At 50.9% G+C, this 16,856-nt stretch overlaps 1 protein-coding gene across 2 annotated transcripts in view; it reads left to right on the forward strand.

Annotated features, from left to right (window-relative positions):
• Positions 1-16,856, forward strand: part of C1QTNF4 (C1q and TNF related 4) — a 94,341-nt gene that overhangs the window by 62,276 nt on the left and 15,209 nt on the right. The gene's annotated exons all lie outside the window — the stretch shown is intronic.

Consider the following 16,856-nt stretch of genomic DNA (forward strand, 5'->3'; position numbering starts at 1 on the left):
TTGGGGAGGAAGGAGACATAGTGGAAGCTGTGGTTGTGTCAGTATGTGTGTCACTTGCATGTGGGTCTGATGTGTCTATTGTGTGTTGTATTGGTATGTCCAACATTCAGGTGAGTGTTGTTGTGTGGCGGTCATTGTTGTGATGTCTGTAGTTGTGCCTTTGTGTAAGGGTGTTTGTGTAGAAGAGTGTGTAGTTGTGTTGGTTGTTGTGGTTGCTTCGTGTGTAGGTATAGTAGCAATGTTGTGTCATGGATTTATGTCAATGTGTGTTTTCGGCCTGTGCGTGTTGTGTTGAGGTGGAATGGCAATGGCTAATAGTGTGTATGTGATGTGTTGTGTGTTGCGCAGGGGGGCACATATCTCTAAGGTACAGTGTGTGCATGTGTGACTTACCTGTATTCCATAGCCACTGCCATTGTCTGATGTTCATGTGGTCCAGCGATGTCCTCCAGCCACAGTACACCACCTGCAGGACTGTAACATCTAAATATGGTCGGCGGGAACCCGCCAGCCTGACGGCTGCAAAGAGCGCTCCGTCATGGCTGTCAGCGGCTGAGCTGCAAAACATCTAAATGATTGTACGACGAAACAACGACTTCAAAAACAACTAATGCCTTAACAACGAGGTCGGAACACCGACCTCGTTGCTACTACTAATGATTTTACCACGAATGCCTTAACAACGATATTTCGTTGTAAAGGCATTCCTGATAAAATCATTAGCAATAGGCACCATTCACCCTACATCCCTCACCCCACCCCACCCCCCCAACCCCACCCCAAAACCTAAAACCCCCTGACCCCCCACCCACTCCCCAAAACCAAAAACGCCCTACCCCCCCAACCCCACCCTAAAACCTAAAACCCCCTGACCCCCCACTCACTCCCCAAAACCAAAAACGCCCTACCCCCCCAACCCCACCCTAAAACCTAAAACCACCTGACCCCTCACTCACTCCCCAAAACCAAAAACGCCCCACCCCCCAACCCCACCCCAAAACCTAAAACCCCCTGGCCCCCCACCCACTCCCCAAAACCTAAACCCACCACTTACTTTCGCCAACTCCCTTCTTTGTACCTTAACCACGCATGTTTGTTGTTCAGAACATACGTAGTTAAGGCACAAAAAACCGGAGTCATGGTTAAAAAAAGCGTTGTTGCGCTTTCGTTAACCACGACTTTCGGGAAAAAAAGTCGTAAAAAAGGATGTTTCCCCATCTAAATACACTGGGTGTAACACCGTCGACTTGACGGGGATGTTGTCGTTAATGCCGACAAGATCTAAATCAGGTCCTTAGTTCCTTTGAATCCACTGTCCCCTGTCCCTCCACCCTGTGCCCCTTTAACTCTGTTTCCTTCTCTTTTCCTTCTGTCTCCACCTCCCTCTCTTCCCTTCTCTGTATATGAAATCCAAGTACATATGTTATCTTTGTGGACAAAAGGTAAATAAAACACCTCATGTGCCTCTTCCCAGTAATTCAAGAGGACAGTGATTTGAAATGTTATTAAAGTGGTTGTGTTAACACATAGAGTGTGGGAAGTAATGTAGCTTTAGCAGGGAGGTGCATGGTATCCCACAAATGTACGCTGTGACCCCCGCAGTGGTTTAAGCACAGAGATCAGACTCAAGGGTGAACCCTGGTGTTTCACCTTGCCCGGACCTGCTGCTCGAAGGTGGGGGGACCAGAGCCAGGCGGCTTTAGGGTGCTCTCAGACTTGAGCAGCCCCAAAGCTCAGTCTCCTGTAGAGCTTTGTGAAGGGCTGACGCTGCTGTACTGCATCGAGAGGAACTGATATAGCGCTGCGTGTCATTGGTGTAGGGCTCTGTGATATAGCGCTGCGTGTTGTTGGTGTAGGGCTCTGTGATATAGCGCTGCGTGTCGTTGGTGTAGGGCTCTGTGATATAGCGCTGCGTGTTGTTGTGTAGGGCTCTGTGATATAGCGCTGTGTGTTGTTGGTGTAGGGCTCTGTGATATAGCTCTGCGTGTCGTTGTTGTAGGGCTCTGTGATATAGCGCTGCGTGTCGTTGGTGTAGGGCTCTGTGATATAGCGCTGCGTGTCGTTGGTGTAGGGCTCTGTGATATAGCGCTGCGTGTTGTTGGTGTAGGGCTCTGTGATATAGCGCTGTGTGTTGTTGGTGTAGGGCTCTCTGTGATATAGTATTGTGCGTCGCTAGTGTAGGGCTCTGTGATATAGCGCTGAGTGTCACAGGTGTAGGGCTCTCTGTGATATAGCGCTGCATGTCGTTGGTGTAGGGCTCTCTGTTATATAGCACTGTGTCTCATTGGTGTAGGGCTCTCCGTAGGGCTGACACTGCTGTACTGCACTGGGAGTAACTGATATATAGCGCTGCGTGTCGTTGGTGTAGGGCTACAAATGCAAAAACAACAAGTGATGGACGGAATGCTGAACATTGTCAAACATTCACCCCCAGTCACAGATCTGGGTTTAATCCATCGTTTTTTTGCTGCCCATGCCATTCCAGTTTGGACCCAGCCATATGCAAATCAGTCTTGACCCTGTTCGCCATGGGAACAGTCCAGCCCGAACTGCTAGGCCAGGTCTTCCCTGGACTGGAAACAAGCATCCTGGGACCGGTTTCGGGGTTTCACCCCTCATCAGCCAGGCTAGCTTGAATCCAGTGGCATGGGAAGCACAGGAAGGGTATGCCCAGACGTGGGTCCCTTGCTCACTGTGCCACTGGAATCAAGCTAGCCTGGCTGAAGAAGGGTGATACCCTGAAACCGGTCCCAGGATGCTTGTTTCCGGTCCAGGGAGGACCTGGCCTGGCAGTTCGGGCTGGACTGTTCCCATGAGGAACAGGGTCAAGACTGATTTGCATATGGCTGGGTCCGAACTGGGGTGGCATGGTGAGCAAAAGAACGATGGATTAAACCCAGATCTGTGAATGGGGGTGAGTGTTTGCATTGTCAGCACTCCGTCCATCATCCTTTTGTGTTACTAATGTTGCCCTAAGTGGGAAGGGTATGCCCAGACGTGGGTCCCTTGCTCACTGTGCCACTGGAATCAAGCTAGCCTGGCTGAAGAAGGGTGATACCCTGAAATTGGTCCCAGGATGCTTGTTTCCGGTCCAGAGAGGACCTGGCCTGGCAGTTTGGGCTGGACTGTTCCCATGAGGAACAGGGTCAAGACTGATTTGCATATGGCTGGGTCTGAACTGGGGTGGCATGGTGAACAAAAGAACGATGGATTAAACCCAGATCTGTGAATGGGGGTGAGTGTTTGCATTGTCAGCACTCCGTCCATCATCCTTTTGTGTTACTAATGTTGCCCTAAGTGGGAAGGGTATGCCCAGACGTGGGTTCCTTGCTCACTGTGCCACTGGAATCAAGCTAGCCTGGCTGAAGAAGGGTGATACCCTGAAACCGGTCCCAGGATGCTTGTTTCCGGTCCAGGGAGGACCTGGCCTGGCAGTTCGGGCTGGACTGTTCCCATGAGGAACAGGGTCAAGACTGATTTGCATATGGCTGGGTCCGAACTGGGGTGGCATGGTGAGCAAAAGAACGATGGATTAAACCCAGATCTGTGAATGGGGGTGAGTGTTTGCATTGTCAGCACTCCGTCCATCATCCTTTTGTGTTACTAATGTTGCACTAAGTGGGAAGGGTATGCCCAGACGTGGGTCCCTTGCTCACTGTGCCACTGGAATCAAGCTAGCCTGGCTGAAGAAGGGTGATACCCTGAAACCGGTCCCAGGATGCTTGTTTCCGGTCCAGGGAAGACCAGGCCTGGCAGTTCAGGCTGGACTGTTCCCATGAGGAACAGGGTCAAGACTGATTTGCATATGGCTGGGTCCGAACTGGGGTGGCATGGTGAGCAAAAGAACGATGGATTAAACCCAGATCTGTGAATGGGGGTGAGTGTTTGCATTGTCAGCACTCCGTCCATCATCCTTTTGTGTTACTAATGTTGCCCTAAGTGGGAAGGGTATGCCCAGACGTGGGTCCCTTGCTCACTGTGCCACTGGAATCAAGCTAGCCTGGCTGAAGAAGGGTGATACCCTGAAACCGGTCCCAGGATGCTTGTTTCCGGTCCAGGGAGGACCTGGCCTGGCAGTTTGGGCTGGACTGTTCCCATGAGGAACAGGGTCAAGACTGATTTGCATATGGCTGGGTCCGAACTGGGGTGGCATGGTGAGCAAAAGAACGATGGATTAAACCCAGATCTGTGAATGGGGGTGAGTGTTTGCATTGTCAGCACTCCGTCCATCATCCTTTTGTGTTACTAATATTGCCCTAAGTGGGAAGGGTATGCCCAGACGTGGGTCCCTGGAATCAAGCTAGCCTGGCTGAAGAAGGGTGATACCCTGAAACCGGTCCCAGGATGCTTGTTTCCGGTCCAGGGAGGACCTGGCCTGGCAGTTCGGCTGGACTGTTCCCATGAGGAACAGGGTCAAGACTGATTTGCATATGGCTGGGTCCGAACTGGGGTGGCATGGTGAGCAAAAGAACGATGGATTAAACCCAGATCTGTGAATGGGGGTGAGTGTTTGCATTGTCAGCACTCCGTCCATCATCCTTTTGTGTTACTAATGTTGCCCTAAGTGGGAAGGGTATGCCCAGACGTGGGTCCCATGCTCACTGTGCCACTGGAATCAAGCTAGCCTGGCTGAAGAAGGGTGATACCCTGAAACCGGTCCCAGGATGCTTGTTTCCGGTCCAGGGAGGACCTGACCTGGCAGTTCGGGCTGGACTGTTCCCATGAGGAACAGGGTCAAGACTGATTTGCATATGGCTGGGTCCGAACTGGGGTGGCATGGTGAGCAAAAGAACGATGGATTAAACCCAGATCTGTGAATGGGGGTGAGTGTTTGCATTGTCAGCACTCCGTCCATCATCCTTTTGTGTTACTAATGTTGCCCTAAGTGGGAAGGGAATGCCCAGACGTGGGTCCCTTGCTCACTGTGCCACTGGAATCAAGCTAGCCTGGCTGAAGAAGGGTGATACCCTGAAACCGGTCCCAGGATGCTTGTTTCCGGTGCAGGGAGGACCTGGCCTGGCAGTTCGGGCTGGACTGTTCCCATGAGGAACAGGGTCAAGACTGATTTGCATATGGCTGGGTCCGAACTGGGGTGGCATGGTGAGCAAAAGAACGATGGATTAAACCCAGATCTGTGAATGGGGGTGAGTGTTTGCATTGTCAGCACTCCGTCCATCATCCTTTTGTGTTACTAATGTTGCACTAAGTGGGAAGGGTATGCCCAGACGTGGGTCCCTTGCTCACTGTGCCACTGGAATCAAGCTAGCCTGGCTGAAGAAGGGTGATACCCTGAAACCGGTCCCAGGATGCTTGTTTCCGGTCCAGGGAAGACCAGGCCTGGCAGTTCAGGCTGGACTGTTCCCATGAGGAACAGGGTCAAGACTGATTTGCATATGGCTGGGTCCGAACTGGGGTGGCATGGTGAGCAAAAGAACGATGGATTAAACCCAGATCTGTGAATGGGGGTGAGTGTTTGCATTGTCAGCACTCCGTCCATCATCCTTTTGTGTTACTAATGTTGCCCTAAGTGGGAAGGGTATGCCCAGACGTGGGTCCCTTGCTCACTGTGCCACTGGAATCAAGCTAGCCTGGCTGAAGAAGGGTGATACCCTGAAACCGGTCCCAGGATGCTTGTTTCCGGTCCAGGGAGGACCTGGCCTGGCAGTTTGGGCTGGACTGTTCCCATGAGGAACAGGGTCAAGACTGATTTGCATATGGCTGGGTCCGAACTGGGGTGGCATGGTGAGCAAAAGAACGATGGATTAAACCCAGATCTGTGAATGGGGGTGAGTGTTTGCATTGTCAGCACTCCGTCCATCATCCTTTTGTGTTACTAATATTGCCCTAAGTGGGAAGGGTATGCCCAGACGTGGGTCCCTGGAATCAAGCTAGCCTGGCTGAAGAAGGGTGATACCCTGAAACCGGTCCCAGGATGCTTGTTTCCGGTCCAGGGAGGACCTGGCCTGGCAGTTCGGCTGGACTGTTCCCATGAGGAACAGGGTCAAGACTGATTTGCATATGGCTGGGTCCGAACTGGGGTGGCATGGTGAGCAAAAGAACGATGGATTAAACCCAGATCTGTGAATGGGGGTGAGTGTTTGCATTGTCAGCACTCCGTCCATCATCCTTTTGTGTTACTAATGTTGCCCTAAGTGGGAAGGGTATGCCCAGACGTGGGTCCCATGCTCACTGTGCCACTGGAATCAAGCTAGCCTGGCTGAAGAAGGGTGATACCCTGAAACCGGTCCCAGGATGCTTGTTTCCGGTCCAGGGAGGACCTGACCTGGCAGTTCGGGCTGGACTGTTCCCATGAGGAACAGGGTCAAGACTGATTTGCATATGGCTGGGTCCGAACTGGGGTGGCATGGTGAGCAAAAGAACGATGGATTAAACCCAGATCTGTGAATGGGGGTGAGTGTTTGCATTGTCAGCACTCCGTCCATCATCCTTTTGTGTTACTAATGTTGCCCTAAGTGGGAAGGGAATGCCCAGACGTGGGTCCCTTGCTCACTGTGCCACTGGAATCAAGCTAGCCTGGCTGAAGAAGGGTGATACCCTGAAACCGGTCCCAGGATGCTTGTTTCCGGTCCAGGGAGGACCTGGCCTGGCAGTTCGGGCTGGACTGTTCCCATGAGGAACAGGGTCAAGACTGATTTGCATATGGCTGGGTCCGAACTGGGGTGGCATGGTGAGCAAAAGAACGATGGATTAACCCCAGATCTGTGAATGGGGGTGAGTGTTTGCATTGTCAGCACTCTGTCCATCATCCTTTTGTGTTACTAATGTTGCCCTAAGTGGGAAGGGTATGCCCAGACGTGGGTCCCTTGCTCACTGTGCCACTGGAATCAAGCTAGCCTGGCTGAAGAAGGGTGATACCCTGAAACCGGTCCCAGGATGCTTGTTTCCGGTCCAGGGAGGACCTGGCCTGGCAGTTCGGGCTGGACTGTTCCCATGAGGAACAGGGTCAAGACTGATTTGCATATGGCTGGGTCCAAACTGGGGTGGCATGGTGAGCAAAAGAACGATGGATTAAACCCAGATCTGTGAATGGGGGTGAGTGTTTGCATTGTCAGCACTCCGTCCATTATCCTTTTGTGTTACTAATGTTGCCCTATGTGGGAAGGGTATGCCCAGACGTGGGTCCCTTGCTCACTGTGCCACTGGAATCAAGCTAGCCTGGCTGAAGAAGGGTGATACCCTGAAACCGGTCCCAGGATGCTTGTTTCCGGTCCAGGGAGGACCTGGCCTGGCAGTTCGGGCTGGACTGTTCCCATGAGGAACAGGGTCAAGACTGATTTGCATATGGCTGGGTCCGAACTGGGGTGGCATGGTGCGCAAAAGAACGATGGATTAAACCCAGATCTGTGAATGGGGGTGAGTGTTTGCATTGTCAGCACTCCGTCCATCATCCTTTTGTGTTACTAATGTTGCCCTAAGTTGGAAGGGTATGCCCAGACGTGGGTCCCTTGCTCACTGTGCCACTGGAATCAATCTAGCCTGGCTGAAGAAGGGTGATACCCTGAAACCGGTCCTAGGATGCTTGTTTCCGGTCCAGGGAGGACCTGACCTGGCAGTTCGGGCTGGACTGTTCCCATGAGGAACAGGGTCAAGACTGATTTGCATATGGCTGGGTCCGAACTGGGGTGGCATGGTGAGCAAAAGAACGATGGATTAAACCCAGATCTGTGAATGGGGGTGAGTGTTTGCATTGTCAGCACTCCGTCCATCATCCTTTTGTGTTACTAATGTTGCCCTAAGTGGGAAGGGTATGCCCAGACGTGGGTCCCTTGCTCACTGTGCCACTGGAATCAAGCTAGCCTGGCTGAAGAAGGGTGATACCCTGAAACCAGTCCCAGGATGCTTGTTTCCGGTCCAGGGAGGACCTGGCCTGGCAGTTCGGGCTGGACTGTTCCCATGAGGAACAGGGTCAAGACTGATTTGCATATGGCTGGGTCCGAACTGGGGTGGCATGGTGAGCAAAAGAACGATGGATTAAACCCAGATCTGTGAATGGGGGTGAGTGTTTGCATTGTCAGCACTCCGTCCATCATCCTTTTGTGTTACTAATGTTGCCCTAAGTGGGAAGGGTATGCCCAGACGTGGGTCCCTTGCTCACTGTGCCACTGGAATCATGCTAGCCTGGCTGAAGAAGGGTGATACCCTGAAACCGGTCCCAGGATGCTTGTTTCTGGTCCAGGGAGGACCTGGCCTGGCAGTTCGGGCTGGACTGTTCCCATGAGGAACAGGGTCAAGACTGATTTGCATATGGCTGGGTCCGAACGGGGGTGGCATGGTGAGCAAAAGAACGATGGATTAAACCCAGATCTGTGAATGGGGGTGAGTGTTTGCATTGTCAGCACTCCGTCCATCATCCTTTTGTGTTACTAATGTTGCCCTAAGTGGGAAGGGTATGACCAGATGTGGGTCCCTTGCTCACTGTGCCACTGGAATCAAGCTAGCCTGGCTGAAGAAGGGTGATACCCTGAAACCGGTCCCAGGATGCTTGTTTCCGGTCCAGGGAGGACCTGGCCTGGCAGTTCGGGCTGGACTGTTCCCATCAGGAACAGGGTCAAGACTGATTTGCATATGGCTTGGTCCGAACTGGGGTGGCATGGTGAGCAAAAGAACGATGTATTAAACCCAGATCTGTGAATGGGGGTGAGTGTTTGCATTGTCAGCACTCCGTCCATCATCCTTTTGTGTTACTGTTGGTGTAGGGCTGTCTGTGGTATAGCGCTGCATGTCGTTGGTGTAAGACTCATTGATATAGCACTGTGTCTCGTTGGTGTAGGACTCTCTGTAGAGCTGACACCACTGTACTGCACTGGGAGTAACTGATACAGCGCTGCGTGTCATTGGTGTAGGGTCCTCAGTGACATAGCGCTGTGTCATTGGTGTAGCGTTGCGTGTAGCTGATGTAGGGTTCTCTGTGATATTGTGCTGCATGTTGATGGTGGTGCACTTCCTGATATATAGCGCTGTGTGTCCTTGGTGTAGGGTTCTGTGTAGGGCTGATGCTTCTGTACTGGCAGTAACAGGTATAGCGCTGCATGTCGTTGTTGTAGAACTCTCAGTGATATAGCGCTGAGTGTTGTTGATGTAGGGTTTTCTGCTATATAGCGCTGTGTGCCATTGGTGTAGGGCTCGGTAATATAGCGCTCTGTGTTGGTGTAGGGCTGTCAGAGACCCAGCACTGCCTGTCATTGGTGTAGGGCTTTTTGATATAGCGCTGAGTGTTGTTGGTGTTGGGCTCTCTGATATAGCGCTACGTGTCCTTGGAGTAGGAACAGAATGCTACATCGGTGCGCTTAAAGATCCATACACATATGTGAAGGATTATTAAAGAGTACAGATGAACGTCCAGCCCCTGAGGAAATCCATAGGCCATCCTTGGATAATTAGTTGTCTTGTGGACTAAAGAAGGACTGAGTCTGAGCTCCGACAGAGGAGGTTGGAGCAGTCCGTGTACATAAGTCTGAGCTCTGACAGTGGAGGATACAGCAGGCAGTGTACATGAGTTTGAGCTCTGACAGTGGAGGATGGAGCAGGCAGTGTACATGACTCTGAGCTCTGACAGTGGAGGAGGGAGTAGGCAGTGTACATGAGTTTGAGCTCTGACAGTGGAGGATGGAGCAGCCAGTGTACATGAGTCTGAGCTCTGACAGTGGAGGATGGAGCAGCCAGTGTACATGAGTCTGAGCTCTGACAGTGGAGGATGGAACAGGCAGTGTACAAAGTCTGAGCTCTGGTGTTGGAGGATGGAGCAGTGTACATGAGTCTGAGCTCTGACAGTGGAGGATGGAGCAGTGTACATGAGCCTGAGCTCTGACAGTGGAGGATGGAGCAGGCAGTGTACATGAGCCTGAGCTCTGACAGTGGAGGATGGAGCACCCAGTGTACATGATTCTGAGCTCTGACAGTGGAGGATGGAGCACCTAGTGTACATGACTCTGAGCTCTGACAGTGGAGGGCAGTGTACATGAGTCTGAGCTCTGACAGTGGAGGATGGAGCAGCCAGTGTACATGAGTCTAAGCTCTGGCAGTGGAGGATGGAGCAGCCGGTGTACATGAGTTTGAGCTCTGACAGTGGAGGATGGAGCAGGCAGTGTACATGAGTCTGAGCTCTGACAGTGGAGGTTGGAGCAGTGTACATGAGTCTGAGTTCTGACAGTGGAGGATGGAGTACCTAGTGTACATGAGTCTGAGCTCTGACAGTGGAGGATGGAGCAGGCAGTGTGCATGAGTCTGAGCTCTGACAGTGGAGGATGGAGCAGTGTACATGAGTCTGAGCTCTGGCAGTGGAGGATGGAGCAGCCAGTGTACATGAGTCTGAGCTCTGACAGTGGAGGATGGAGCAGGCAGTGTACCTGAGTCTGAGCTCTGACACTGGAGGATGGAGCAAAGTGTACATAAGTCTGAGCTCTGACAGTGGAGAAGGGAGAACCCAGCGTATCTGAGTCTGAGCTCTGACAGTGGAGGATGGAGCAGTGTACATGAGTCTGAGCTCTGACAGTGGAGGTTGGAGCAGTGTATATGAGTTTGAACTCTGGCAGTGGAGGATGGAGTGGGCAGTGTACCTGAGTCTGAGCTCTGACAGTGGAGGATGGAGCAAGCAGTGTACCTGAGTCTGAACTCTGACAGTGGAGGATGGAGCAAGCAGTGTACCTGAGTCTGAGCTCTGACAGTGGAGGATGGAGCACCCAGTGTTCATGAATCTGAGCTCTGATAGTGGAGGATGGAGCAGCCAGTGTACATGAGTCTGAGCTCTGACAGAGGAGGATAGAGCAGTACATGGGTCTGAGCTCTAGCAGTGGAGGATGGAGCACCCAGTGTACATGAGTCTGAGCTCCGGAGAGAAGGATCGAGCAGTGTACATGAGTCTGAGCTCTGACAGAGGAGGATGGAGCAGGCAGTGTTCATGAGTCTGAGCTCTGACAGAGGAGGATGCAGCAGTTCACATGACTCTGAGCTCTGACAGTGGAGGATGGAGCAGGCAGTGCGCATGAGTCTGAGCTCCGACAGTGGAGGACGGAGCAGTGTACATGAGTCTGAGCTCTGACAGTGGAGGAGGGAGCAGGCAGTGTACATGAGTCTGAGCTCTGACAGTGGAGGATAGAGCAGGCAGTGTACATGAGTCTGAGCTCTGATAGAGGAGGATAGAGCAGTACATGGGTCTGAGCTCTAGCAGTGGAGGATGGAGCACCCAGTGTACATGAGTCTGAGCTCTGGAGAGAAGGATCGAGCAGTGTACATGAGTCTGAGCTCTGACAGAGGAGGATGGAGCAGGCAGTGTACATGAGTCTGAGCTCTGGCAGTGGAGGATGGAGCAGCCAGTGTACATGAGTCTGAGCTCTGACAGTGGAGGATGGAGCAGCCAGTGTACATGAGTCTGGAGGATGGAGCAGTGTACATGAGTCTGAGCTCTGACAGTGGAGGTTGGAGCAGCCAGTGTACATGAGTCTGAGCTCTGACAGTGGAGGTTGGAGCAGTGTACATGAGTCTGATGTCTGACCGTGGAGGTTGGAGCAGGCAGTGTATATGAGTCTGAGCTCTGACAGTGGAGTATGCAGCAGCCAGTGTACATGAGTCTGAGATCCGACAATAGAGGATGCAGCAGCCAGTGTATATGAGTCTGAGCTCTGACAGTGGAGGATAGAGCAAGCAGTGTTCATGAGTCTAAGCTCTGGCAGTGGAGGATGGAGCACCCAGTGTTCATGAATCTGAGCTCTGACAGTGGAGGATGGAGCAGTGTACATGAGTCTGAGCTCTGACAGTGGAGGATGGAGCAGCTAGTGTATATGAGTCTGAGCTCTGACAGTGGAGGATGGAGCAGGCAGTGTACCTGAGTCTGAGCTCTGACAGTGGAGGATGGAGCACCTAGTGTACATGAGTCTGAGCTCTGACAGTGGAGGATGGACCAGTGTACATGAGTCTGAGCTCTGACAGTGGAGGATGGAGCAGCCAGTGTACATGAATCTGAGCTCTGACAGTGGAGGATGGAGCAGCCAGTGTACATGAATCTGAGCTCTGACAGTGGAGGATGGAGCACCCAGTGTACCGGAGTCTGAGCTCTGACACTGGAGGTTGGAGCAAAGTGTACATACGTCTGAGCTCTGACAGTGGAGGATGGAGCAGTCCGTGTACATGAGTCTGAGCTCTGACAGTGGAGGATGGAGCAGCCAGTGTATATGAGTCTGAGCTCTGGCAGTGGAGGATGGAGCGGGCAGCGTACATGAGTCTGAGCTCTCACAGTGGAGGATGGAGCACCCAGTGTTCATGAGCCTGAGCTCTGACAGTGGAGGATGGAGCAGGCAGTGTTCATGAGTCTGAGCTCTGGCAGTGGAGGATGGAGCACCCAGTGTTCCTGAATCTGAGCTCTGACAGTGGAGGATGGAGCAGCCAGTGTTCATGAGCCTGAGCTCTGACAGTGGAGGTTGGAGCACCCAATTCACATGAGTCTGAGCTCCGACAGTGGAGGATGGAGCAGTGTACATGAGTCTGAGCTCTGACAGTGGAGGATGCAGCAGCCAGTGTAGATGAGTCTGAGCTCCGACAGTGGAGGATGGAGCACGCAGTGTACATGAGTCTGAGCTCTGACAGTGGAGGATGGAGCAGTGTTCATGAGTCTGAGCTCTGACAGTGGAGGATGGAGCAGCCAGTGTTCATGAGTCTGAGCTCTGACAGTGGAGGATGGAGCACCCAGTGTACATGAGTCTGAGCTCTGACAGTGGAGGATGGAGCAGTGTACATGAGTCTGAGCTCTGGCAGTGGAGGATGGAGCAGGCAGTGTACATGAGTCTGAGCTCTGACAGAGGAGGATAGAGCAGTACATGAGTCTGAGCTCTAGCAGTGGAGGATGGAGCACCCAGTATACATGAGTCTGAGCTCTGGAGAGAAGGATCGAGCAGTGTACATGAGTCTGATCTCTGACAGTGGAGGATGGAGCACCCAGTGTACATGAGTCTGATCTGACAGTGGAGGATGGAGCAGTGTACATGAGTCTGAGCTCTGACAGTCGAGGATGGAGCAGCCAGTGTACATGAGTCTGAGCTCCGACAGTGGAGGATGGAGCACGCAGTGTACATGAGTCTGAGCTCTGACAGTGGAGGATGGAGCAGTGTTCATGAGTCTGAGCTCTGACAGTGGAGGATGGAGCAGCCAGTGTTCATGAGTCTGAGCTCTGACAGTGGAGGATGGAGCACCCACTGTACATGAGTCTGAGCTCTGACAGTGGAGGATGGAGCAGTGTACATGAGTCTGAGCTCTGGCAGTGGAGGATGGAGCAGGCAGTGTACATGAGTCTGAGCTGACAGAGGAGGATAGAGCAGTACATGAGTCTGAGCTCTAGCAGTGGAGGATGGAGCACCCAGTATACATGAGTCTGAGCTCTGGAGAGAAGGATCGAGCAGTGTACATGAGTCTGATCTCTGACAGTGGAGGATGGAGCACCCAGTGTACATGAGTCTGATCTGACAGTGGAGGATGGAGCAGTGTTCATGAGTCTGAGCTCTGACAGTGGAGGATGCAGTAGTGTACATGACTCTGAGCTCTGACAGTGGAGGATGGAGCAGCCAATGTACATGACTCTGAGCTCTGACAGTGGAGGATGGAGCAGTGTACATGAGTCTGACCTCTGACAGTGGAGGATGGAGCACCCAGTGTACATGAGTCTGAGCTCTGACAGTGGAGGTTGGAGCAGCCAGTGTACATAAGTCTGAGCTCCGACAGTGGAGGATGGAGCACGCAGTGTACATGATTCTGAGCTCTGACAGTGGAGGATGGAGCAGTGTTCATGAGTCTGAGATCTGACAGTGGAGGATGGAGCAGCCAGTGTTCATGAGTCTGAGCTCTGACAGTGGAGGATGGAGCACCCAGTGTACATGAGTCTGAGCTCTGACAGAGGAGGATAGAGCAGTACATGAGTCTGAGCTCTGGCAGTGGAGGATGGAGCACCCAGTGTACATGAGTCTGAGCTCTGGAGAGAAGTATCGAGCAGTGTACATGAGTCTGATCTCTGACAGTGGAGGATGGAGCACCCAGTGTACATGAGTCTGATCTGACAGTAGAGGATGGAGCAGTGTTCATGAGTCTGAGCTCTGACAGTGGAGGATGCAGCAGTGTACATGACTCTGAGCTCTGACAGTGGAGGATGGAACAGCCAATGTACATGGCTCTGACAGTAGAGGATGGAGCAGTGTACATGAGTCTGAGCTCTGACAGTGGAGGATGGAGCAGGCAGTGTTCATGAGTCTGAGCTCTGACAGTGGAGGATGCAGCAGTTCACATGACTCTGAGCTCTGACAGTGGAGGATGGAGCAGGCAGTGCGCATGAGTCTGAGCTCCGACAGTGGAGGACGGAGCAGTGTACATGAGTCTGAGCTCTGACAGTGGAGGAGGGAGCAGGCAGTGTACATGAGTCTGAGCTCTGACAGTGGAGGATAGAGCAGGCAGTGTACATGAGTCTGAGCTCTGACAGAGGAGGATAGAGCAGTACATGGGTCTGAGCTCTAGCAGTGGAGGTGGAGCACCCAGTGTACATGAGTCTGAGCTCTGGAGAGAAGGATCGAGCAGTGTACATGAGTCTGAGCTCTGGAGAGAAGGATCGAGCAGTGTTCATGAGTCTCAGCTCTGGCAGTGGAGGATGGAGCAGTGTACATGAGTCTGAGCTCTGACATTGGAGGATGGAGCATGCAGTGTTCATGAGTCTCAGCTCTGACAGTGGAGGATGCAGCAGATCACATGACTCTGAGCTCTGACAGTGGAGGATGGAGCACCCAGTGTTCATGTGTCAGAGCTCAACCACCTTGGAGCACCTTCTGTTTGGTTTTCCCAGGGAGGCTTAGCAGATCTCACTTCATGCTGTCAAAGGGCTGGTCTACTGCAGGACCTCATCCCACACTGTGGGGACATGTCTATGTGTGCTCTTCTGTCTCTGCAGGTCTTTTCTCTTCATTTTCTTTTCTCTAATTTTTCTCCTGTGTTTCTCTATTTTGATAAGTCTTTGTGTACTGTGCTCTCTGCCAGTCTTGTCGGTTTCTGCTCTTGTGTTTCTCAATGTCTATAGGTATATGTGTATTGTTCTGTCTTGTCTGTTTGTGGTTCTGTGTCTGTGCTCTTATGGTTTTCTTTGTTGATTTGTCTAGGGGTATGTGTATTCTTCTGACTTGTCTGTTTGTGGTCTTGTGTCTCTTTGTGGTCTTGTGTTTCTCCATGTTGATATGGTCCTGATCTCTCTGCCGGTCTTGCCTATTCTCGCTACTGTGTCTCTTCGTGCTCTTGTACTTCTTTGTCTTGATATTTCTAGATCTATGTGCATTGTTCTGTCTGTCTTGTCTTTTTGTAGTCTTGTGTCTCTTTGTGATCTTCTATTTTTCTATGTTGACATGACCATCTCTATTGTTCTGTCTTGTCTGTTTGTGGTCTGATGTCTCTTTCGGATCTTGTGTTTTTCTATGTTGATGTGTCCGTGTATGGTTCTATCTTCTTGTCTCTTTGTGCTTTTCTATGTTGATATGTCTAGGTGTTTGGTTCTGTCTCTGTTTGGTTTGTCTATTTGTGTTGTTGTTTCTCTTTGGGCTGTTCTATTTCTTGATGATGATGTCTCAGTATATTGTTCTGTCTGCTTGTTTCTTTGCGCTCTTCTGTTTCTTTATCTTGATATGTCTGCGTGTATTGTTCTATCTCTACTGGTCTTGTGTATTCATGTTCTCCTGTGTCTTTGGGCTCTTTGATTTCTTGTGTTGATATGTCTGCGTGTATTGTTCTATCTCTACGGGTCTCGTGTATTCATGTTCTCCTGTGTCTTTGGGCTCTTTGGTTTCTTTGTGTTGATATGTCTGTGTGTATTGTTCTATCTCTACTGGTCTTGTGTATTCACGTTCTCCTGTGTCTTTGGGCTCTTTGGTTTCTTTGTGTTGATATGTCTGTGTGTATTCTTCTATCTCTACTGGTCTCATGTATTCACGTTCTCCTGTGTCTTTGGGCTCTTGAAATGAGTCGAAGTGAAGCGTTGTAAAAGAAGATATTTATTCCATTTATAAACAAGTATTACTCCTGTAGAAGAGGGGCACAGCACCGCAACCAACCGTCACCTCCACCCATCTGTCACCTGGAATGGCATGACATCACTCTCACGATGTCACACGATTCCAAGTGACACATGCATATTCTAACCACCTCACCACACTTCTTCCCCTCTTTGAAAACTCAACCCAAACTAAATTCATAAATTAAATATTAAGCTAGACACTAAAATAATTCTAAAAATACTAACAACATTTCATCTATAATTATGGACCTAAAAACAAATTCTTGAGAAACATATGATATAACAGTACACTCTATAGATCATACATAATATATATATATATTTTTTTTACATCATGACATAATCCTGAAATTTTGCAGGCTTATTTCTGACTCTCACACTTCTCCTCCCAACATCTTCACTAGTTCCAGTCGGGACGTTAACAATTAATTGTTTTTTCATGCCTTGCATTTTCAAGTTAGGGTCCAAAGCTATTCTTGTAGTACTCCACCAAGTACCATCTGACAATTTCACAGCATTCTTACGTAATTCTTGCATTTGCAGAGAATCCCTGAATTTTGACATACCTTTCCTCACTAACAAAGGATTCTTCACTCGCACCCAATCCCCAACTTGCAATGGATCCTTTTTGTCTTGTGGCTCACACAATTTTCTTTGTCCCCTATTATTCGAATTAATTTCCGCCATTTGCCAAATTTTTTTTACATCCGCCCCTTCATGAAATAACTTTACCATCCAGAACGGGCATAATTCGGTCGTAGCAACTCTACCCCTCATAAGTTCAAAAGGACTTTTCCCAGTGGCTACA

The sequence above is a fragment of the Pleurodeles waltl genome, chromosome 3_1 (assembly GCF_031143425.1).
Source record: "Pleurodeles waltl isolate 20211129_DDA chromosome 3_1, aPleWal1.hap1.20221129, whole genome shotgun sequence".
NCBI classification, from domain to species: Eukaryota; Metazoa; Chordata; class Amphibia; order Caudata; family Salamandridae; genus Pleurodeles; species Pleurodeles waltl.